Source organism: Ictidomys tridecemlineatus, chromosome 9, assembly GCF_052094955.1.
Source record: "Ictidomys tridecemlineatus isolate mIctTri1 chromosome 9, mIctTri1.hap1, whole genome shotgun sequence".
In the NCBI taxonomy this organism is placed as follows: Eukaryota; Metazoa; Chordata; class Mammalia; order Rodentia; family Sciuridae; genus Ictidomys; species Ictidomys tridecemlineatus.
The window spans coordinates 80413592-80438823 of record NC_135485.1 but is presented as its reverse complement, the minus strand read 5'-3'; the positions used below and the strand labels follow the sequence as shown (position 1 = coordinate 80438823).

Here is a 25232-nt window from a genome sequence, read left to right as displayed (position 1 = left end):
ATTTATGATAACATATTTTAATTCTGAACCACTAGAGTCAAATACTCTGAAAGATCAAATCCTTTTATATCATCTGCATACTAAAGAAGTAGTTCTCTATTTCAGACATGGTCCTATTATAGAAAAATATTTGTATGTTATGAAAGCATTTGAAAAATACTGGATTCATTTTTTATCTAATGTAATTTTTTTAGTTTTCTTTAAAAAATCATTTAACAAGGCATCTCTCACTAATCAAATGTAAAGTGATACTTCATTCAACCAAAAAGTATTTAGATAGTTTAAATGACCTAATTGGCAAAGAAGCATAACTCTGCAAATTTTTGCATGACCCTCAATGACTTTCTCGGTTTTATTATAAACTTTCCAAATATTTTAAAGTCCTTCAATAAGAAAACTCATCATGAATGAAACAGAATGACGTACTCTGAGACTCTGTAATGTCTGTGAACACCTGACTCTGTCAAACACTGCCAGGCACAACCTTTCTTATATACGCCTTTGATTGATGAACTGCCTTATAGAGGTTACAGATGTGGACCTTGGTCATATAGATTTACTATTGGTTACTGCTTTTTATATACTTCTTTATTTTGGCTTTCTCTCTTGTTTATGGTTCTTCCCATAAACTGAAGGTAATGACATTGAAGGTTTTGTTTCCACTGAGAACACAAGTGTGGGTTTGACCTTCCAGGGTTCCACAGGTTGGGCAACCTCAGTTAGGTGTAAACTTTGATTCACCTTGTTGTACAGCACTGGAAAATCTCTAAAATATTTATACTTGAATCTCCCTCACTCAATTTCAAGCATGGATCTTTGGGCCTGGGGGCAATCCTTGCCTGCCCAGGTGGAAGTATGCACATTCCGTGGTCTATGTAAGTCTCTCAAAGGTCTGCATCCATAGTTCATCCATTTCCACCTTATCTTGACTCTTGAGTAATGAAGTTCAAATCCAATTCTCTTTGCATTTTCTCTATTTTTCTGCCACCATTTTTAGTAAAGTTTCAAATTTGTAATAAAAAGAAAAATAAAATATTCAAGTAAACTTATAATGAAAACAATCTTCAAATATTAAAAAAGAGTGGTGAATAAACATAGGTACTTGAATATTTGGTGAATAAATATAAATCTTATTTGGGATATCAAGATTAAGTGTTTTCAATGTTTTAGTGATGTTTGAACTACTTTAAAAATTCAAAGTACTCTTGATCAAAATGACATTTTTTAAAACTTTAGGTAATAGAAGAATTGTCAAATGCCAGTTCCCTAAATATAATGAATGTAATCTGTTGGTAATTAAGTTTCCTAGGATGGATTCACTGCTAAGAGAAAGCCAATAAAGGCCATCAAGACTTGCATATTTAATGTGATAAGAGGAGCTGGAAAAACTTTTATTGTAGAGCAAAATTTTGTTAGTGGATATGTTTTATGCTTAGATTTGGGCCCAAAGTCAAGCCACTGTTGTTTATAATTAAAATAATCATTATGAATATTGTCCATAGGAAGATATTGCTCCCCATATTACTAAAAAATACTATATTTGTTTAAAAATATTGCAAGTACATATGCATGTTATTTAATATGCAGATCATTGAATAAACAAGATATGGTAGGTATAAATGAATCATTGATACCTATAATTCTGAAGGAAAAGTTGGCGAAGATACAGGGAAAACATACTTTCTTTTAATGTTGGTAGGTCAAAAATTAGTACAATCATTTTGGGAACCAGTAAGAAGACTTCTCAAAATACTAGGAATGGAACTACCATGTGACCCAGCTATCCTAAACCTTGGTATTTATCCAAAAGAACTAAAATCAGCACAGTATAAAGATACATTCACACCAATGTGTATAGCAGCCCATTTCACAGTAGCCAAGCTTTGGAAAAATCTAGGAGCCCATCACCAAATGGATGGATGAAGAATTATTTACTCAGCAATAAAGAAGAATGAAATATATTCTTTGCTGGTGAATGGGTAGAACTGGGGGAAAATGTTGCTAAGTGAAATAAGCCAGACTTGAAAAGCCAAGAATTAGAAGTTTTCTCTCATATGCAGGGAAAACTGGGGAGAAATAGGATTTTAAAATGGGAGAATCTCATAAAAATGGGAGGACAGCAGAAGAAAGGAGGGGGACTGATGGGGAGGCAGGAAGGATGGGAATGGCAAGGAACTGTCAAATGAAACTACACCATGCTCTGGGCAGGTATGAATAAGTTATAATGATTTTAACTTTTACATATAGTTATAATACACAAATTAGCAAAATGATAAATAAGTAGAAGGAAGACCAATAGAGTGGAGGGAGGGAATCTGGGGAAGGAGGAGAGGAGGGAAGGGGGAGAATTGGGGATTGGAATGGAGCAAACTGGTTATATGTGGTTATGAATATGTCAAAATGAACTAATTTGTATAACTGTGATACACTAATAAATATTTAAAAGCCTCTTGATATAAATAAAAACAGCTTCTTCGATAATGTGGTTTTAAAGAAACTGAATTTTAATTTTGAGTTGATTTAAACTATAGTTTTTGTTCTGAGTACTTCAGAACACTCCTGTTTTCTTTGTTTTGTCCCAAAGCATCATTTTCTCAAACTTTGTCCAATTCTCTCATTTCAGTTTTTTTAAATAACTAAGATTCTTTTTTAGAATATTTTTTAGATGTTGATGGACCTTTATTTTATTTATTTATTTATATGTGGTGCTGAGAATCGAACTCAGTGTCTCACACACGCTAGGCAAGTCCTCTACCACTGAGCCACAACCCCAGCCATGATTTCAGTTTTAACCCACCATATTAATACTCTAGTATTAGGCATGCTATAGATGAGTAATACAAAAAAGAGCACTGACTCGGTTTGCTTTTCAAAAGTGATCAGGTGGCATTAATTAAACTTGATAAATTACAAGAATAGCTTATCTTAACTGGAAGTCTATGACTCTGAGTGCCATGACTCTTTTCTAATGATTATCAAGTTACAGGAAAACCAGACAAGGTGGTAGGTTGCTCTTTCTGACTTTTGTGCTGAGAGAAGATGAGGCAGGGGGAAAGACAGTTTTCATACTGGACAAAAATGAATTGTAGGTCATGGTTTCAAAAGCAGGCAGTTTTCTCTTCAAGTCCTGGCTCATGGGACTTTTGATTTTTCCACAAAGTAAGAATGATATATGTCATGTGGAAAATGTGAGCAAAATATCAAGCAGTTAGCAGAAAAATAATAAGAAAGAATTTACTGCACTTTAAATTTCCTTTTTCTTATTAGCGAGTTACCAGGAAAAGGCCAGCTCTTGTGTTACCACATAAAATTTATTCACAATAAACACTGTACTAAAATCCCATTTATGTTTCAGAGTCAATTTTTAAACATTCAAAATAATTTCCTGAGAAATATCTACCATGCCAATATGAATATAAGTGCACCTATATGAATACATATTATATTCCCCTTCTGGTGCATTTTATTATTCTTTATCAAGCAATATTAAAATCAATATGCATTCTGTGAACACATGTCACTTTTGACAGTATTCTGGCTAGGATATACCCAATCTGCAATTTATGAGACTCATTTTTTTAACATGCAAAAAATGGAGAAGGAAAACATCAATCATTTATTATTTTTTCTTTTTTATATGAACTTTGCTATAACCAAGTAATTCATGTAGGAAAATTCTCCCTTATAGAATTTTATGTGATAACTGCAAAAGAAAAGAGAATTAGAATATTAACATTTTGGAATCCCTAATAAAATGATGGATTTTGAAAATTGGAAAGAGTAGCAGCTCAAGCCATCAAGTAGAAATTTTATGGTGACCTCTATATTAGATGGGCCAGTGTTAACATCATGAAAGAAGAAGAAAATAAACCTGAAATATTCATTCTAATTTTATGCAATAGAATGTACTCACTATAAAATATGTATTTTTAAAATATAGAACCAGAAAATGCAAGCCTATAGGCAATATCAAACTATCAGTTTGCAAGTAATTTTGAGATTGGCAGACATATTAAACACCCCATGGGAATACAACAGACAAAAACTCAAAATTTGGAAAATTATCCTGTGTAAGTCATACAATTATTTGAACCAACAAACAATAAGAAAAATAAAAGGAGAGAAAATCTTAAGTACAAAGAACTTAAAATGATTTTTTAAAATGGAACCAAACACTGTATGTAAACTTAATGTAGATTTTGACATAAAAGTGTATGTGTAATATACATATCCACATGGATGTATATACCTGCCCATATGCCCATATGTGCATATAAACATGCAGGATACCTATTTACATATTCATGACATAGCAATATTAGGAATATATAGCTATGTGTAAATGTCATATAAATACTTACATATTTATACATAAAAATTTGGGAAAGTTGAATACCAATAAGATGAATTATTGCTTATGTGCCAATGTCATAATAATGTTGTTTAAAAGTCTACTTTCTAGTATTATACAGAGAAAGATGATATGATATCTGGGATTGTAATAACAATAATTTTGTGACAGCAAGATGAGGTGAATTTGGTGACATTGTATGTTTAATATGAGTGTTCATATTGTTGAAACAAAATGATGGGAACATAGTAAATTGTTTTAGGAAGTGTCTATGCCTGTACTTGAAATCATCCATAGTATTTTTTAATCAATACAGTAAAAAAATAAGTTTCTTTATTTCTGCAATAAATAGCTCGAAACGTGTTAGGTACTATATTTGGGGGGCTTTATCTCTTAAGGGCAAAGTATTGGGTTGGAGATTTTGGCGTCTGCTGGAGCAACATTGAAGTTGGCATATAAGCAGTAGGTCTGGTTTGCCTGTCACTGGTTCCTTTTATCTGCAAACTGAAGATGATGAAGAGACCCTACTCAAAGCTCCTGTATGTTACATAGCCAAATAAGCAGTGTGATTAGTTGGGCAGTACAAAAGCTATTACAGAAACAGAAGTCCACTTTCTATACAATAAAGCTTTTTATATTTGCTTAATACCTTTCTTTTGGGATATCTCATTTAACTAGAATTATTTTAAAAACTGCTCACCCACCCCCACCACGCACTTATTTTCAAATGTAAAAGAATGACTTTCTTAAGATGAAGAGGGTTGATTATATGTTGTTTCACTTTAATAGCATCAGAATATGCTTTCAGAGGTAAACTCTTTTGGATGGCCCTACTGTTGATTTAGACCATACAAATTATGGAGGCTATCATATTAACCTTTTTGTAAAACATTTTTTAATTATCTTTGACATTGATTAAAATTAGAATATATCTCAATTGATTTACTAAAAACATATGATTCTGGTATTAATAAAAACTACAGAAGTAGTAAGTCTATATTTTCACCTTGAAGGGTACATAATGCCCTTTTAATATCAGGGATAAGATTTAATGGTAATTCATATAACTGACACAATAGGAGATATTGTGCATTTGTTCTAAACCTACCCAAATGCAGAATGAAAGAGAGACTTACTAGAAAACACAGGACCACCAGTATCAGGGACTGATAACATGAATTTGTTATTTATATATTTTTAGAGGCCCTGATCTGGCTGGTTTTCCTTAGTAAAATTCAACAGATAAGGAGCATTGGACAATTATGTTCATTCAAGGATGGTGCATGTGGACATTATGGCTTGAGATTTGAAGCAGGCTATTAATTTAAATCTGGGAAGAAAGAATGCAGAGATTGGAGGAATGGCTCATTAGTGAAGCTGGCAGAGCCCTGGGGCACTACAGAAGCAGAGGCTGAGCAACCTGGGCTTCTAGAAGCCAAGCGGCTCGTCAGTGCAGGTCTCCTACCACATGCTAGCATAAAAATGAGCCAGTATTTCTACTGTGTAAGAGAGGTATTTCTAATCACCTTTATGTTCTCAAAGAATAGTCCAAATCAGTTGTATTGAAAAAAAGTATTATGCAAACCCTAATCTTGCTATTTATTTCAGAACAACTTTGCATATACTGCCATGAAGAGATAATTAAAAATAGCTTGCAAAGATTAAAAAATCAGTTAAGATATTAAACTAAATGTCAATGTATTAGCACTCTTCATACATCAAAGACATTCTATACTGAGTGTAAAGTATAATGGACAATTTTAAATTTAATTTGAAAGGAAATTCATCACTTATTTTTTTATTTTGTTGACATTTAATTTATCCTTCAAACCATAAACAGTTAAATAAATTCAATGTTAAATTCATATTGTTTCATCAGGTTATTCATTTTTCCAGTGTCACTTCTGGTTTTACAACCAGCCATGGAAGAACAGGTCTTGCTTTGTCTCAAAGGGACTTTTCTGACACTAAAAGGAGCTGACATACTTTTATCAGTTTCTGTGTCATTTTTCCAAAACAGCTGTTCCAAAAAACATTGACTGAGTTCACATGAAATATTTTGCCTTCCTGCTCCAGAAAGAACCAGGAGGATCTTTCTTTGTCAGTGTGCTTGACTGTAAAAATTCGAGCAGGTGCCAGGACTCCTAGGAAAGGCACAGTATCCTAGGAATCAGAGCCGGCATTCCCATCCGAGCTCTATCACTTGAGATAAAATGACAAGCCACAGAATCGCGCAGCCCTCGCTAAGCTGACACTATCTTACCATAGATACATGGAGCATGCATCATTGAAAAGCAGTAGAAACACCCATTACCCTGTTACTAGTCCTGTGGGGTCTGACTTTGGGCATTAGCTTTAGATCCTGGATTCTGGATGGTGTTCTACTGCCAAGAAGTCTGCTTTGTATTCCCATGCCAACCCAAAGAGCTAGTTTTCCAAGTCTCCCTAATGTACAAATTAAGCATGTACTTAGAGAAGGAATGAGATTATAAAGTTCTATTAACAAAACCTGGAGAAGATTGCTCACTTAAGTTCTCTCTTTGAATACCAATACAACAGTATAGAATCTATCAGTTAAAACCAGATTTGTGTAATTTCAACAGCATTGTCACAAATACAGTTCTTATCTTCTCAGAAGTCAAAATGCAAAGCAAATTGGGAGATTTGGATCCAAGAATTCCAGATCAAACAGGTTTATCACTGAAGAAAACCCCTTCTTAAACACTTTTTGCTAATTCTCAGAGTGTAAATAAAACTAACAGACTTCACACTCAGAAAAAGTAGCCTCTCTTTTAATATCAGTAAAAATACAAGTAATATACACCTTCATTTTCCAAAGAAATCAGTGATCTCACGGTTCTCACTTTTTTTGGATTTTTCTGGTATTGTTGACTAAATGTGAGCAATTATAGTCTCTGAGTGAGTCAGCCTACAGAGATTTTATTTAGCCTTTATATTTTAAAATCTTTGAATAAAATGTCAAAAAATCTATCAAGGGAATAAATACATAATGTACTACTTGATTCCTGAGAATTTGCCTTTTCTGTTGATCTGATTCTCAAGATGCTGAGGGTGGGCCTTTCAGACCTGCATTTCCTACTGGAACAGTAACTGAAAACATTAAGCCTTAAAATATAAAGTCAAAAAGATTAACTGTGAACTCATCTGTGGCAACTGCAGTGGAGTTGCATCTTGTGGCAAATACTATTTTGTCAGAAATTTTCTACAAATTTGCAAAAGAGAATACATTTGACTTCTGAGGCATTATTCTTTAAGAGGATCATTTGCTTTATCACAAAAAAATACCCACACATACCCCAAAACACATATACAACAAGAAATGTAAATCCATTTATTTTGATAATGTTTCTATTATAATTAAACTCTCTAGGTAAATCAAAATATCAGACAATATAAAGAGCCCACTTCACCATTACTAAAATCTTAATGACAGTTTATTAAAATGCAGCAGTACACCCAAATGGTAGGTGCATGCAATTATTCACAGAGGTGGGGAGTTTTATGTTTAAAGAAGTTCTCCTTCAGTGTGACTGACCTATTTGGAATTATACTTCCTGAAAAACATGCAGAGTTGCTTTTTAGTACTATTGAACATATTGCACATGCATTAACTTCTGCCTCCCAAGTAATGCTGAAATCTATTTTCAGATACCTCTTGTCAGTTAGTCTCTACTTAAAATAGGGTGTTACTCATATGAATTTGATAGTTATTTTTTAAACTAGGTTTTCAGGACATAGTATACATTTGTCTGTACTTTATATATCTTTTAAAATAATTCATATTATTTAAATAAGCATTTTAAGTATAAGTCACCGTTTGGCCACTTTACATTCTCAGAATTATTTGTTGTCTTAGATTTCAGATTTCAGTTAGTTCTCTAGGCCGAATAGTTGGGAAGTGATTATACACAAAGAAAGAGGACTCGTGTACATTTGCTACCAAATATATGGCCCTAATGGTAACAAAACCATTGAAGTATACTTAGTTTTTAAAAATGAATCATTTTATTCTTATAAAAATTTGTTTGATCCTACTATTTTAAGTCTTGAATCTATAAATACACTAAATATTATTAATCTGCAATTTTCCTGCGAATCCTTGCTTCCTCTGGATTGCTAAGCAAAGCCCTGCTTGTGTTTTCAATATTAATGTATTTTATATATAGAAAGGGATGTGGGAAGGAAGAACACACAAAATTATAAAAATGGATACAAATCCATCCCCAAATATTTATTTGAAGAAGTCATTATTAATGAACTAACACCAAGCAAATTTGGGAAATTTTATTATTAATAATTTCAAATAGAATCCATACAAACCACACACATATTTCAGAGACTTCATGTAGAAAGCTTTTCATTTGTAAAAGGACTGGCTCAGTAGGTAAATCTCTCCTGAGGCTTTCACAGGAATAGAACATTCCAGTTAAGTGTTTCTCCTGTGGTTATAAATTAACTATTTCTTTTCCTTCCTTTTTGACATCATTCTTATGAGAAAAAAAATTGAAGCTTTTGTTAATTTTCTATGAAAAATCTTCATTAAAATCATAATCTTCATAACTTATATAATATTTTACCACTCCTGTGCTGTACCATCTACAATTCTTACATGGAATTCTGCAAAGCTTTGGTCAAGTTTGGTAACGATCTTGGGTAGTAACATATTTAATTCTTTTTCTCAGAAGAAAAATTGTTTTCTTAATGCCTACGTGAAATTATGTTTTCCTTCACTCTGTACTTTTAAAATATACACTCTAAGACAATTTGTGCATGATGATACTAAAAATGGAATGAAAAAAAATGCTGGTTTGCTGGGAATATTTTTAATCACTGGATGGGAAGACTGTATCCCCTCTCCATTACATCTCATGTTTTCCAAAGATACATAAACAAGGATACCAGCTGTTAGTGAAGCAAAAAATAATTAAGATGGGAGCTTCAACAAAAACCAAATTTGAAATAATGTGCTAATGATATGTGAGTAGAAGTCGATCAGAGATTATAAAATTAATAATGAAGAGGGGACACAGGGAAAAGAGTAATAATATTGGAATGATGAAAGGGAAAGAAAGGTTTGCAGCATTCTTTCTGCATGTTGACTGCAAATATTCTCAAGTGGATACAGTGATGGAAAACATCTATATATTTGACTCACATTTATAAGGATTGAAAATTGTTGACAATGTGTAATCACATATTTGTTAATAGGATATGTAGAATACATAGATATTATGTGCATGCATCTATATCTACAAACCTATTTCAATTGTCAAATAAAAATAACCATGAAAAAAGTGCAGTAACATTTACAAAGCATTTTTAAATATTTAATGATAATAATTGTTTCCTTTTATGAAGACATATTTCAGCATGATACAAGAACAACAGTCCTAGCACAAAGAGAAACACCTGTCCCAGGATAACATTGAGGATTCGGGAGACATGGAACCCTTATAAAAATAATCTTTGAAAATAGGTTGTACTTTAATAGTAAGTGGTTCTTTGCAGATGGTTCAAATATAAAAAGAGCCTTATATCATAACCTTCCCTGTCCTCAAGGACCCTGTGATTCACTCAACATCTGAATACTGTCTCTGCTCATGGCCCCTGGGCTTTGCATCCATGTCTAAGTGCTAGATTCACAAATTCTACTAGGTGCCAGATGGTACTCAGGGATCATTTCCTAATTAATTAGGCTCTTACATAGCATTCATTTACTCTTGGTATTATTGACATTTTATCACCTAAAACACATTTCATATTTAAACAACTTATCAGCTGCAATTTAGTCAAACTGGGATAATAAGGGTAACGTTCTTAAACTATAGCAAAGGACTGATACTCTTCCATCTCAAACTATTTAATTGTTTCAATGAGAAGTTGAACCCTCATGTGTTTAAAGCTTATACTATCAGATCCAGAAAACTTAGTTTTTACTAGTCCTGAAAATTTTACAATTAAAACAAATTAATATTGAATATTACAGTTTCACCTATTCTGTTTGCATGTAAAACCTTACTCAGGTGGGATATAACAGTGACTAAAGTATATAAATCAGTTAATCAAATAAAATAATGCCCTCCCCATCCCAGGAGACTGTAATTAGCTTTCCTGGCCTCCCCACACTGTGTTCCCCAGATCAATTTACAAAGCCCCCTTGAACCGTGGTTTTCCCTCCTGAAAAAGAAGATGATAATATTTTCCTCATGGAAACATTTACGGTACTTGAAATAGTGAAGTGAAAATAATTACTACCCTACAAGATAACAATGATTTCTCAATAAATGTCACCTGAGTAATGTTCAGGAGCTGGGGGGAATAAGATCATGCTGACGTAGTTCCTCAGTGGCAGTTTTCTTTTATGAGCAATGCAAGGTGGATCAGGCTGAACTGGGTTGTTGAGGAAGAGAAGCCAGGCTGTCTGTACCCTGCCAGGCTAGAGTGCCACACTCTGACAGAGAAGTTTGAAGGAGCATGTGGAAGTAGATTTCCGTTTTTCTCCAGCACCTGGAGGAAGATGGGCCATGTCGGGCACAACCGAGCCGGATGCCAGCTCCCACATCCTGGCTGTCTCCTCAGAACGGCACAGGTTTCTTAGCATAGTCCAGGGAATCACTGCCTGTGTTCTATAATATCTAGAGATCAAAATAAACACTCCTTGATAATGAACCATTTGGAAAATCACACATAGGAATTGCATACAAATATCCACTAAATAGGAATAGAGAAATCCTGAAGTCAGCATTACGAAAGTCTCCCTAATGACTGAATCCCTGTACAGGAATCGAGGACCCTCTCCACAAAGTAGAGAATTTTTTTTTTACCCTGCTTTAAATAATACCTAAACATGTAGACTTAGCTGGTTGTTAAAATTCAATGTTAAACAAAGTTTTAATTTTTAATAGTTGCTATCATATCTTCATTTCTCTCTCCAGTATGGGAAATTGATTGGGTGCAAGTAGATGATAGGGATGAGTTTTAAATTTTCTATATGGATTTGTTGTATTTTTGAGGAATTGCTTTTAAACCATAAAACATAATGTTATACTCATTCTTTCATATCAGGTCTCTCAATTGAGCAAAAATACACTGAAAAACTAAATTTTATTTAATAATATATTTATATCAAATTAGAGCATCTTTTACAGACATTATAAACATTTTACAAAAAAATATTCTTAAAGGTGTCATGTTTCCTGAGTGCAAGTTACAATGAAGAATATATACTCTAGTGAGAGTTCGCCATCAGTTATTAAGGTTATAATTAACAATCTTCAAGGCCTAATTCTTCTTTCTGCACTGCTGGATCAGGCAGATGATGTATTATAAATTCTCGGCCTTATTTATATAAAGTAATTATTCATCTGAACTCATTTATTACAGAGTACTGTCATTTCTCTAAATATAGTTCACTTTCACATATGTATGCTTACACTGTAATTGAGTAATCATCAAAGTATTATAAATACCAGAGTTTTAATTTGATTAAAAAGTGATTTTAGGTTTTTTTATGGAAATCAGACTGAATAAAAATGAATCATGTAGGAACCATGGAGTATTTATGAGGATGTGGTAGAAGAACTGCTGAGATTTTTAAAAAATGTTATCTCAGTAAATTCACTAGAAATAGTCATCAATGTATTAAATTAGCTCTTATTCAGTGAGGAATATAAAACACACACACATACACATAAACATATAATATTTATGTAATAAAAACAATGCTCTTCAGATTCAAGTGGCATATCAGCTTATAAACTAATTACATTTGACAGGTGCCAACAAATATTAAATATTATGCTGACACTGTCCATAGGAATATGAATAACACATGGGATCAATCATGGGGCTAGGTAAAGGGTAGATATTTCAATGTCAGAAAAATGTTATTTTAAATCATAGAATAATTCCTTTACTCTGTTATAGTACATATTCATCTTTTGAGTTTTCTAATCTGCACTACATAAAAATAATTCTAAAAATGCCACAGCAATATGACAAGTGCCAAAGGTATTATGAGAAACATGTATAATTCAAACCTAAGTCAAATGGTCCAGTGTATTGAGAATGAAAAGCCTGTGGATAGATTCTGGAAGGTCTTCCAGACCTTTCTCTGCTGTCTGACACTATGCTCTTCTCAGGACTGTGCCACTCAACTATAAAGTTCCCTCATTCCCAAGCCCCCTTTGAGGCCCATGTATGTATGTAGATTTTCAGTCCCTCAATGGTTTCAGAACACAGTATCTCTTAAAGCCCTCTCAGTGTAGATGTAAGCATTCCCTTTCAATTTTTTCCACAAGGCCCTTTGTCTCATTTTGCATAAAACTTCCTATATCACCTGTCAATAAAGGCAAAAATTCCAGCCAAAGTCTTGGCCACTTGCTAGCCTCTTGGTCTAAGATGGATAGTGTGTAGTTGAGAAGTGGACTGATTCAGGCTATGTTTCAACATTTCAGGAATTGCTGACAGATTGGCTTGGAGGGGTAAAGAAAAGAGAATGAAGGAAGACTCTGATTTTGAATTCAAAACTCTTTGTATGGGTAGAACCATTTACTAAATTGGGGGGAAGTAGGAGATGAACAGGTCTAGATAAAGGGTTTTTACTTTACACAATTAGTTTGTCATGCTTAAAGTTTACCCAGGTGAAAAAATTTTTGAAGAAAAAAAGATTTCCAGAGACACGCCTATAATCCCTGTGGCTCAGTAGGCTGAGGCAGGAGGATCACAAGTTCAAAGCCAGCCTCAGCAAAAGTAGGCATTAAGCAACTCAGTGAGACTCTGTCTCCAAATAAAATACAAAAAAGTAGGGTTTGGGATGTGATTCAGTGGTTAAGTACCCCTGAGTTCAAAGTTCAATCCCAAGTATCCAAAAAAAGATTTCCAGAATTAACAAACAGACAAACAAACAAAACAAAATACATGCTTTAGAATTTACCCTGTAGAGGGCTGGGGTTGTGAGCTCAGGGGTAGAGTGCTTGCCTGGCTAGTGTAGTTTTAGCCAACTACAGCTAAAAAAATAAATATTAAAAAATTATTAGATAATTACAATATTTTTATCAATAAATCTTTTACTCTTCAATAATGACTTTAAGCCTAAAACTATACATTTTACAGGAATATAAATTGCCCTTTTCACATATGATTTCTCAATTTTATTTTGCAAAAATTGCTGCTTTCCAATTAGTCATCACTGCTTTTCTGAGTCCACCAGCATTTATAGCCCAGTGATTTGTTCAGGAGTTCAGATGGACATGGCTCCTGCCTCTGTGGAATTCATATTCTAGTTGGGGAGTCATACAACAACAGAAAGAAACTTCTGTGAAAACAAACAACATAAACCACAACAAAAGGAACTGACGTGAAATTCAAGAGGGGACTTTATGATGAGGATTTTAAAGAATACCTTTCCATGATTATATTTAATTTGAGAAATAACAAAAGGAAGTAGCCATGTAAGCAATGAGGAAAATCACACTTTAGTTAGAAGAAGCTGTATGTGAATAAATATGAGTTGTCCCCAAAGGGATCATGATCAAGAAGTAAAATAAACCAAAATGGATGCCTAAGAGACTGGAAAAATCAACCGAGAAACAATTGTATGCAATGATGTAGGCACATAATGAAATTAATTCTTAAAAATGAATAGTTGCTAAAAATTTTTAAGCAAGAGATTAATAGTTCCTCAAATTTTAGATTTCTTTTGCAGTTGTACAAATAATTAGTCAAAAAAATGGAAGAGTGGAAGTGAGAAACAAGTTACTCTCAAAATATACTGACTGTGCAAAATAGGATATGTATTTCATAGCATACTATGGAGTTATAGAATGCACACACAATATGGTTTATACATTAAAGTACTTACATTATTTTTACTGTTAGATTATTTGTAGATGCATAAAATGACCTTTAGTAAAAGCTAATGAAGAATAGATACTATTTTTTTAAGAATACTTTTTAAAAAAAAATAATTTTTGTAGTTGTAGATCGACAGAATGTCTTTATTTTATTTTTATGTAGTGCAAAGGAATGAACCCAGTGCCGCAAGCATGCTAGGCACATACTCTACCACTGAGCTACAGCCCCAGACCAAGTAAAGAATACTTTTTGCTGGACATGGTGGCATATAAGCAGGAGGCCAAGGCAGTAGATCGAAAGATCAAAGCTAGCTCACCGACTTAGCAAGATTCAAACAATTTTTTACAAGACCCTGCCTCAAAATAAATAAATAAATAAATAATAAAAAGAAATAAAACAAATAATTTAAAAAAAACATAATGACTGAATCAGTGGTTACGCATTCCTGGGCTCAATCCCCAGTGCTGAATGAATGGATGAATGAATGAATAAATGAAAGAATGAATAAATAAATAGAATTTTCATGTGCTTCTTTGCTAGAATGATAAAATAATGTTATCAATAATAGGTACATCTCACATTGTATTTCTCTTGCTTTGTTTTATCTCATAACAAGTTTTTCTTGTTTTGTTTAGATTCACACTTCCATCAAAAAAATATTTGTAATGTTCTTTATTCAAACATGACACTTAAGATCTTAGCTAAATTATATTATTTCTTTTCTTTACCTTTGAAAATTCTTGCACTCAATGAAGTGTATCTCTGTTGTTTACTTAAAATAAAACTTGTTAATATCAGATATTCATTAACACTGTGCTAAATATATGATGGTCTCTATATTTTTGTTTTAGCCAGAAATATCATGTATTAAAAATTGAGTTCTATAGCTTAATGCAATTGAACTTAACTATGGAATTCATTATTAGCCATGATTGCTGTAGACAATGATCTTCCATTCAGGTTTCACAGTAACTACATCTGTAAATATTGACACAAGCAGTAATTCAGTCTATTGAAAATGATATGAATTTAAAGCACTGTTCATCCCAGGAACCATTCTTCCAGATGCTAATCTAATTTAATAAATAACATAGTATATTAAAAAGATTATAATATACAGATGGTAAGCCAATCATATTAAACAGACTATACTATACAGATTATATCATACAGATTTCTCTGGAGTTTGACCCTTTACTTTGGTGTGATGATGAAATTCAGAGATGCTACAAACTGATGGAGATGGAACAATTAGAAAAGTATGTATTAAGGAAGATGCAAGTTTAAGAGATCTAAAATCTATGCCTGTGGGGGATCGTTTTCCAATACCTTCTTAATTGATTGACCAGTGACACCTGTACACTGTAAATGTGTACATTAATATAGGAATAAGTGAATTGGAGCACTTTTTCATGCTTTGTAATGGTAAATCTCATGGCCTAAAAAACAAAACACATATAATCAGTGAGTAGTAAAACCAAGAGCTGCTAGCAAAGGGAGTGTGCGTTAAGCCAAGTGTCAAGACAGAAAGCTTCATAGTCCAAATTTACAGGCTTTTAGGCCAGACTGCCTGGATGTGGATCTTCATTGCAAATTAGTATTGGGGATCTCCTTGTTTCCATATGTAAACTTATTAATATATAAAATTGGAGTAATAAGTATACAATTTCATCAGATCATTGCAAGCGTCAAAAAATATTTATTGTCTGTTAACATAGTGGGTTGGGGAAGTGCAGTACATGTTCCAAATGTCCCTATTATGAATCAGAAAGCCCCTCATTCCATCTACTTAAGAATCTCTCTGTATTTCTTTCATTTGAACGGCCTCAGCTAGTATCTGTGTGGTGAGTTCTGCTTCTTTTGTTTTCTGCGTGAGTTTTATTGATGAGAGGAACAATTTATTCCAGTATTTTGCTACTGTGTTGGATAATTATAGTGATACAGGTATCATAATTATTCTTGACTTTAATGGAATTTCTTCTAATATCTCATCATTGAGTGTTTTGTTTACAGCGATTTCTGGTAGCTAATTTTCATCAAGATGAGGAAGTATCTTTCCATTTATAGAAAATTAAGAATTACTTTTTCTAAATTTTAATCAGAACTGAGTATTCAGTTTTAACAATATCTTATTCTGTTATATCTGCCTTCAATTTTCTTAAATGAAGATGGCATTAAATTTATGTTCTCTTATTTACATATTCAGATATTATTTACCTTTAATTTTTCTCCACTCAACATGTTCTCTACTTCCCTAAAATGCAGACCTATCAGGTTATACTCCGCTGAATCACTGTCTCCTCTTGCCAGAGTGGATCTATCATATATTTTGTGAGTTTCTGTAGCATAATCTATGATACTCAGGGAGGTTAAAAGACAGTCTTCTGGCAAGTAGATTGATAAGATTTTGCTATAAACGTGTGCTTATAATTTTTAATCCAATTTGAATTTTAAAAGAATGATGAGTTGGATAATCCATCTTGCACCCAAATTTGTCTTATCCACACTACACATCAAAATCTGTCACCTAGGAGCATTTGGCTCATCCCTGGGAAAATGTCTTGAATATGTGCTTAATGAAAAAGAGGAACAAACAAAAAACAATTCTGAAATTCACTTTCATCATCATCATCTCTTTATTACATTATGATCCTTGTAGTCCAACATCCAATCTGCTTATAAAAGTCAAAATCCTGGAAGTCAAGGCCAGACATAGTGGCGCAAGCCTGTAATCCCAGTGGCTCAGGAGGCAGAGTCAGGAGGATCGCCAGTTCAAAGCCAGCCTCAGCAATTATAGGGAGGCATTAAGCAACTCAGTGAGACCCTGTCTCTAATAAAATAGGGCTGGGGATATGGCTCAGTGGTGAAGTGTCCCTCAGTTAAATCCCCAGTAATCTTCACCGCCCCCCCACCAAGAATATCCTGGAAGTCAGGATTCAATTTCTCTCTTCCTTTCCAAATCCTTACCAAGTTCCAGTACCAGCCCAGTACATTGGTTAAGTGTGGTGACTTAACTCCAAAAATATACCCTGAATCTCACCTTTACCTTCCCTGCACTCCCACTATCCCCATATCCCCTGCTACCTCATTTGCCAATCAATCCATCTCTTCCCTCCTACTTCCCATCTGGATTATCACAACAGACCCCCGGCACTGGCTGCCTTTGTCCCCTTCCAATCCAGTCTAAACAGCAAATCCAGTTGTCCTTTCAAAATGTGAGTCCACTGATGTCTAGTCTGCTTAAACTTTTGCTCATATCTTATAAAGCCCCGAAATGAGCTGAGCTTCAACTTCAATCTTCAACTTCAGGTCTTATCTGTCATTTATTCTGTCCCAGTCACTTTAACTCAGTCTCTATTTTTTGAATCCCATGCATGCACACACAAAGGATTGGTCATAATTCTCATTTCTAGCAAATCCCTAGTGTAGGCATGTCTTTATTTGAATATTTTTAAATTATATTGGTTTTCTTTTTCCCAGTATTTTGGTTTTACTCTTTGGCATACTCCCTGTACCCATCTCATTGTATGCTACATTTTGTTCTGTTTTTAGATTCTTCACTTGATGCTGCATCATTGAGAAATACTTCTATTTGTAAGGGGATATTAAATGTATTCATTTTTAAATTGTATAATAGCTCATCTTTTAGACACGGCAAATATTCTAGTAAGACATGCTTTTAAATCATGGCACAGTCTTTTCTGAGCTCATCTATGTTTGCTTTTATCTTTTCTGAGAGATTAGCTTTTTCATAGAGACTGATCTGGTTAAAATAAACAGAGTCACATCATTATCTCCATCATCAAATCGAATCTGATGAACTGTCAGAGATTATCTGAAAAGGCCCCAAACATAATCCAAATGCAAAGATTTAGTGAACTATACCAAAAATGTCACATATAATTATTTAAGGACTCTAGGGTTGCATTTGTAATAATTTATATTATGCTATTTTACTTTTATATTTGAAAGCAAGAAAATAAAATTAAAAATGCAGAAATCTTTGCAATAAAATGTCATTCCAGAGGCACTTTACTTCAGTTTATACAAGCATTGTCTGCCAAAGGTTCTGTTAGAGATAGATTAGGAAGAACATAAAAATGTTTCTCATGTGCCTATTAAAATATAGACAATAGTACCATAACATTTCAAAACAGATACCCAAACTATATTCTCTTAGTAGCTGTTGTTTTGTCTGTTTTCTTTCTTTTGTTCATGTATTCAATACTATTTTTTTTTCTGTAGGCCTACCATACACAGCCATAAGTCTTGTATTTTGGGGTGAAAAACAGTGATAGAATCCACATCCAGATTCTTGAGGAGTCTGGTTACTGTCTGAAGAGTGTTGATTCAGCTCTAAGCAAAAGCTTTATTCCCACCTTGTAGAACTGTAACTGTCAGTACCGGGGTGGTCCTTTACTCTAGTCTCAGGTTGACCTTTTCCATTGGGGAGGAAATCCATACATGTTCTGATGAGGGGAAGGATTGTTCTAGTTAGCTTTAACCATACCTTAATGTATGCCAGTGAAAGTCCTGTATGGTGAGCTATGAAGCGAAAATGGAAGAGCATGGGAGGGAATGAACCACAGTGAAAAACCCACCTGAGAAATTTTCCTATGGGAGCGAGACAAGAGACCTGAAGGTAGCAAGAAGGGGGAAGGGTTAAGAAAGGGACTTAGTTGCATGAGTGGTGTGACTGCACATGTACATCCAGAGATGTACATGAAAAGTTGGGCTCCATTGGTGTACAATGAGTCGAAATGCATTCTGCTCTCATGTATAATTAATTAGAACAAATAAAAAAAAGAGAAAGGAACTTAGTTCTTCTGTTTTTCGCCTTACACTGACTTTAACAACAAAGGGGAGAAAACTGGTTGAAAGGGATAAGTTTAAAGTATATGGAAGATAACATATAGACTTTGGGGCAAGGTTTAGGAAAGAGAGAGAGGAACAAACCCCTCACAAAGGGATTAGCCTTTCACGGGAAGGACCCCCCCCACTGCCTTATCAGGGGAGAAGGGAATAGGTTTCTATATTTGGTATCCAAGTGAGAGCTTTTCTGTCTAAGGCCATCTATTCTTTTCTATACAGTGAGAGATGAGGTAATTTTCTCTGAAAAAAAAAAGATAAAAGGTTTAGAAATTTAAGAAGAGTAGAAAAGTTTGAACAGATCTGTGTAGATGCTTACTGAATGAACTGAGAAGATAATATCAGAGAATCAGACAGCTGTGTGGAGCCCAAGTGAGGTTTGTGACTAAGAATTTTCAACTGTGTAGAGAACAATCATATCTACCACTCATAGACACAGCATCTGCCAGGACAGCAAGTCAATCCTGGCACCAAAAACAGAAAAAAAAAAAAGAAAGAAAAAAAAGGAATCTCTAAAATTTCCATCCTAAGAAGCAAGAAGCTAAGAAAAGAAAACAAAATTGATAAAGGGCTTTAAAAAATTTCAATATTAGGAGAGAAAAGAAGGATCCAATAAAATTTTGTGATCACAAAATGTATAATAAAAAATTATGAATAAATTTGTAGCAATTTTTCAGCAACCAAGAAGAAATGAAAAATTACTTTAACAGAACAAAATTTTAAAACTGACAAAAGAAGATATAGAAACTCAGCATATTTTTACATCTTATGAAATTAAATTTTTAATGAAAATCTTCTCACAAAAATTATAAACATAGTGGTATCTCTGGTGAATTATATGATTTCTTTAAAGAAGATGTACTACCAGACTTATATATATGCATTATAAAATGTGAAAGAAAAGGCAACATTCTCCCTCAGTTACGATATTTCATTACTCTGCCATGAAATCCAGATGATGATATATAACAGGAAAAGATGTCTACAGAAGTCATCCTCCATTAATACAGAATCATTTTCATTGTTAAGTATTGGCAAGTGAAATCCATTCTATAGATAGGATAATCAATAATAGCCAAGTATTGTATACTCTTGGGATGGTTTAATTTTAAAATTGAAAAATTTAATTCACAAATTTGGCTGAAGAAAAGAGAAAAACATTATTTTAACAAGTGGACCAAAATCATTGATAAAACTCTCTTCCAATTTATGGTAGGTATGATCAATAAAATAAAAAGTACATTATTTAACTTATTACATGGAATTTCTAAGAATCCTAGAAAATATATCATAGGATTATAAAGGACAGAAAACTATTTTTTTCTCAGATCAGTCAGGGACAAGGCAAAAAGGCATATTCTTCATACTTATTCAACAATTCAGTGGAGTAAGGGAAGCAAAAATTCATGCCAACTGTTAAAGAAAATATTAGATTTCTTTTATCTGAAGACAATAGGGACATATATAGAATTTTTAAAGAAATTTACAAGATACATCAGAATTGATCAATCATATTAGCATGTTAATAGGATGTATGGTAAATATAAACAAATCACATTTACTTATATATTCTACAAAAATTTTTAGTCTTAAACTTTGGAATCTAGCAATTGAGTATTTTTTTAAATAGGGGTACTTGTATAAAGAGCTCAAGATATGCTAATATCTGCTATATGAATATAATTTCATGCTAAGCTAGCATTAAAAATACTTTCATTTAATAGTATTTCAAATACCAATTGAGTAGGAATTATTAAGCTGAAATATTAGAACAGACAAATATTTAAATATACATGAATGTATATGTGAAAGTACAGAGGGGGAAAACTATTTTACCTTCATTTGTCCTCCAAGAGTGGGTGAAAGAAAAACCAGACACAGTGCTAGAGTGTCCAAGAAATATGAATCAAAGGATATTTAGCATTTTATTTAAAATATTTTTGGATTTTTCTTTGTATCTATCTGACCAAATTCTAAACAAAATATATCACATACACTAATAAGGGTGGAGGAAGATATGTAGATAGAGAAATATAGACATGAGATTTTAACATAATCTAGGTGAAGGATTTTAAAGACCATTTCTTATTCAGGGAATGTATATCCAGAAGTTTGTCTTCCATCAGTATGAGGGTTAGGTCTATTATTATGAATATATTAATGTTTACTTTAAAATTTCCTAAGTCAGAACAATTTTTTATCCAATATAGATACTCCTTGACTTATGATTGGTTATATCTTGATAAACTCATTTTAAATTGAAAACATTGTAATACAAAATATACCTAAGACACTGGACCTTCTGCATACTGAAGCATGGCACCATAGCGTGCTGTGGAAACTCAGCTGCTTACCCAGGTGTGCGCATGGCTGACTGAGAGCTGCACCTCACAGCTGCTTCCCAGCACTCAAAGAGGTCTCACTGCACACTACTGGCCCAGAGAAAAGTCAAAACTCAAAATTTGGAATATGAATCCTGCAATGGCTATTGTTTTGCACCTTGAGCCAAGGACCTTTTGTAATTGGGGAAGACTAATTTTGCATCATGAGTCAAGGACCTTTTGTAACTGGGGAAGACTAACTTTCAAATTCAGTTGTCTTTCTTCAATAGCTAGGCATTTCCTAGTTCAATATGTCTTTTTTCTTTTTTTTTTTTTAAAAATTCTTTTGTACTTTCTACATTGAAAATATTAATGTCAGAATTAAGAGTCCGAAATTCCCAGTGACATCAGCAAGACTGTGAACTAAGAGACTTCCTCCTGGTGATGGTGGGTTGTGGAGGACACTGGAGCATGATGCTACTGTTCTGAGTCATTGTTCTGAGTCTCACCACTTCTGAAGCACTGATGTACCCACCCCCAGAAAATTGGACAATGGTGTATTATGTGCTTCCTGGTTTACCACAAATGTAACAAAAGAATTGAATCATAATTAACATTTATCTCACTTAAAATAATTTGATTCATTATGTTCTCTAATTTAGTTATATGTTTCTTCCTACAATAGATTGCAATTTTTAAATGTCAGAGTTTATCTTTTTTGTTAATTCTGTGCCACATGATTCTCACAATATTTTAGATTTTCTATAATTATAATATCATAATCATTAAATTTCTTGGATGATTCCTAAAGCCAAATCTTTTTTTTTCTGTAAAGAACTGAATCAAACATGTTCAACAACAGCATAGCAATTTCTTTTCTTGTTTAATATGATTTCTATTAATGGTAATTAGATTTTTTGGTGAGTTTTTAGTTTAGACATGTAAGTGCTATGGTCAAGGTTCATTTTATTTTCTTTATTTTTTACATGGACTTATATCAAGTGAGACTAAGCTCTGCACCTAAACTCATTCTCAGTTGAGCTTTTCTTCTTCAAAGATTATGCAGAATAAATAATATTTTAGTCTTCTGAGAGAGCTATCACAATTCAGCAGGGCTTTGTTGCCTTGTAGGATAGATAGCTTCTATACTGTTGGCTTCTGAGTACTTTCTGCTTGTGTTGACTTTTGAAACTGAATATGATCAAATCATATCCCTTTGATTTTAGCAGCTATATCAAATTGCAGGATGACCACTTTTCCCATTGTACCACTCTTTTAACACAAACATACAAATATCCAGGTTCTGCTTAGGTGGAGCAGCCAATCACCAAAATCCACACCAAATTGAAAGGAAGAAATTCTAATTAGTATATTGATGCAATAATGCCTTCATTGTTGATTACCATAAGCTGTTATCAGTGAAGTGTGTGTTCTCTGTATTGGGATCAACCAGGGCTTCTGTTCTATTTTACACAAGTAGCTCACTGGCTTAAACTCACACAGGGATATGTATCACCTACATGATTAGATGTCTATATTTCCACTAGTTTTAGCCAAGGGGGTTTTTATTTTCATTACTAACATCTCTCCATTGTACTCCATAGAGACTAGCCATTTCAGTGGTGTTAATATTTAACAATAGATTTCTAATTTAGGGGGAAATTTTTCAATGAGACTTTTACTTTCTTGATACTTAATTTATATGGTCATATATCTAAAGTAACTGAAATCCTATTCAGTTTCTCATATTATTTTATAATTTTCTTTTCAGATTTTATTATAATTTATCAATTATGACTTATGAAGGAAAATATACATTTATAATAGTTCTAGGGGTCTGTCTTTTTATAAAATTTTATATTTGCTCCAAAATATTTGATAACAAAAATAATTTTGATTATTTTTTAGGAGAAACCTATTTTTGTTAGTGACATTATTTATTTAATTTGTTTCCTACATCTGGTAAGGCATAGTAGTTCTCTACGTTAGGATTCAAAACTTAAAAATAATGTGTATATAATATTTATGCAATAATATGTTTAGTATTGACAGAATTTCTCTTATTCACTCAGCAAATATTTTTCTATCTTCTATTTTTGCCTGGTACTGCATAGTGATTTGGCTAAAGTTGAGATAAAACACCGTGAGTGAAATTCTATGTAGCATTCTCTGCTTTGATATCACATCAGCATCCGTTCTTCCCTTGCCCACCTGCCTTGCTGGCTGCAGGACTCACACTATGGCTGAATTCCTCCTATCTTCATCCTCCTAACACTGATGGGCCTCTGGTTCTGGCCTTGAATGCTACTCTTGTCTACAGTCTCCACATTTACAACTTAGAAAGTCACAGAGAATCCCATCTATTATTCAAAACTTATGTCCCTAGGAATACTCTACAAAAAGACTTATATTTTCCATTATTTATTTATATATTTATGTCTAATAGCAAATAGATATCTTAGACCTAAGATGTCCTGAAGATTATTGATCTTTTTTTTCCCCTACCAAAGTAAATCTTTGCCTCTCCTTCACTGATTTGACAAATCTTTATTTTTAGGCCCAAACAACAACACAACTTTTGTGTTTTCTATTGTTCAAGGGTTGCAACAGTATCAACTCTTCAGTGAATCTCATAATGTGTAAGACAGACATATATTCAACATTCAATCACTTGTGACCTCCTTTGTCCATTCACCTTAGACCAGTGAGCCACGCCTTCTTACCTACAGTCAGCAAGAACTTCCTACATAGTGTCTGGGCTTCCAGTGTTCCCCTCCCTTTAGTATGGTATCAAAAATATATGCATCTCTTCTATTTAAATCTAAGTGTAATCATTTTGCTTCTCAGCTTCTGCAGTGGTTTCTCTTCTACAAGGAACAGAAGTTGAAGTCCCATAAGGAAGAAACTGTCTACCTCCTGTCATCTCCTTGGTCTCTTTTCTAGCTCTTCTCCAGCCAGAGCACCTTCTTAACCACATTTCTTATTGCAAGCACTTATTGTATTATTACATCATGAATATAATTTTGTCACATTATGCCATGACCCCTCGCCAGCAAGGAGGACACGACACAGGATTCTTCTTTAAGCAGTTTATTCAGGCCTTTACTTATGTGTCTCTGGAAGCTTCTCCTACTACTACTACTACTGCTACTACTACTACTGCTACTACTGCTACTACCACTACTGCTACTACTACTACTACTTCACCCGAGCGCCCCAGCCTTGATAAAGCACATCAAGCCCCAATGCACAACTGTCACGTGGATCTTTCTCATAGGGTGTTTTACAGCTACGTGCCATCTCTCCCAAAATAAGGAGTTGTTTATCACAGGCCACGGCGCTTATCAGCGCCATCTTGTAATGGCGACCACAGTCCGCTGACACGGCTCACCACAACATCATATTATAATAAACCTTCTGGTTTATGAAAGTGAGTTTGGTAAAATATAAGCATTACTTTAAACACATAAAATGAAATCCCCCAAACATATTTTAAACAAAAATTTAAATGTATAACCAAGAATATTTTCATTACTCGTCTTCTAACTTTACTCGCAGATACAAGCACGAGAATCGTGTTATTTCATGCAATATCATAGATAAACATTAGCAGGAATATTTGCACACACATGTGTCCTAAGCATAGAGAATATTATTACTGAGAAAACATTTTCTGCTCCTCTGAGAGCAGGAAGACATAAATCTAAAAGTGTGGCAAAATAATTATAAACCTAGCAGCAACATGAGGCCAACTTAGGAAACTAAGAAAACCAATTCACTGAGGCCTTAAATTGAAAGTTGAGAGAGAACAACAG

General features: G+C 33.6%; 1 long non-coding RNA gene across 2 annotated transcripts in view; it reads right to left on the bottom strand.

The window, feature by feature from the left end:
• The window catches only part of LOC144366828 (uncharacterized), a 229543-nt gene that overhangs the window by 26160 nt on the left and 178151 nt on the right, over positions 1-25232 (bottom strand). The window lies entirely within an intron of this gene.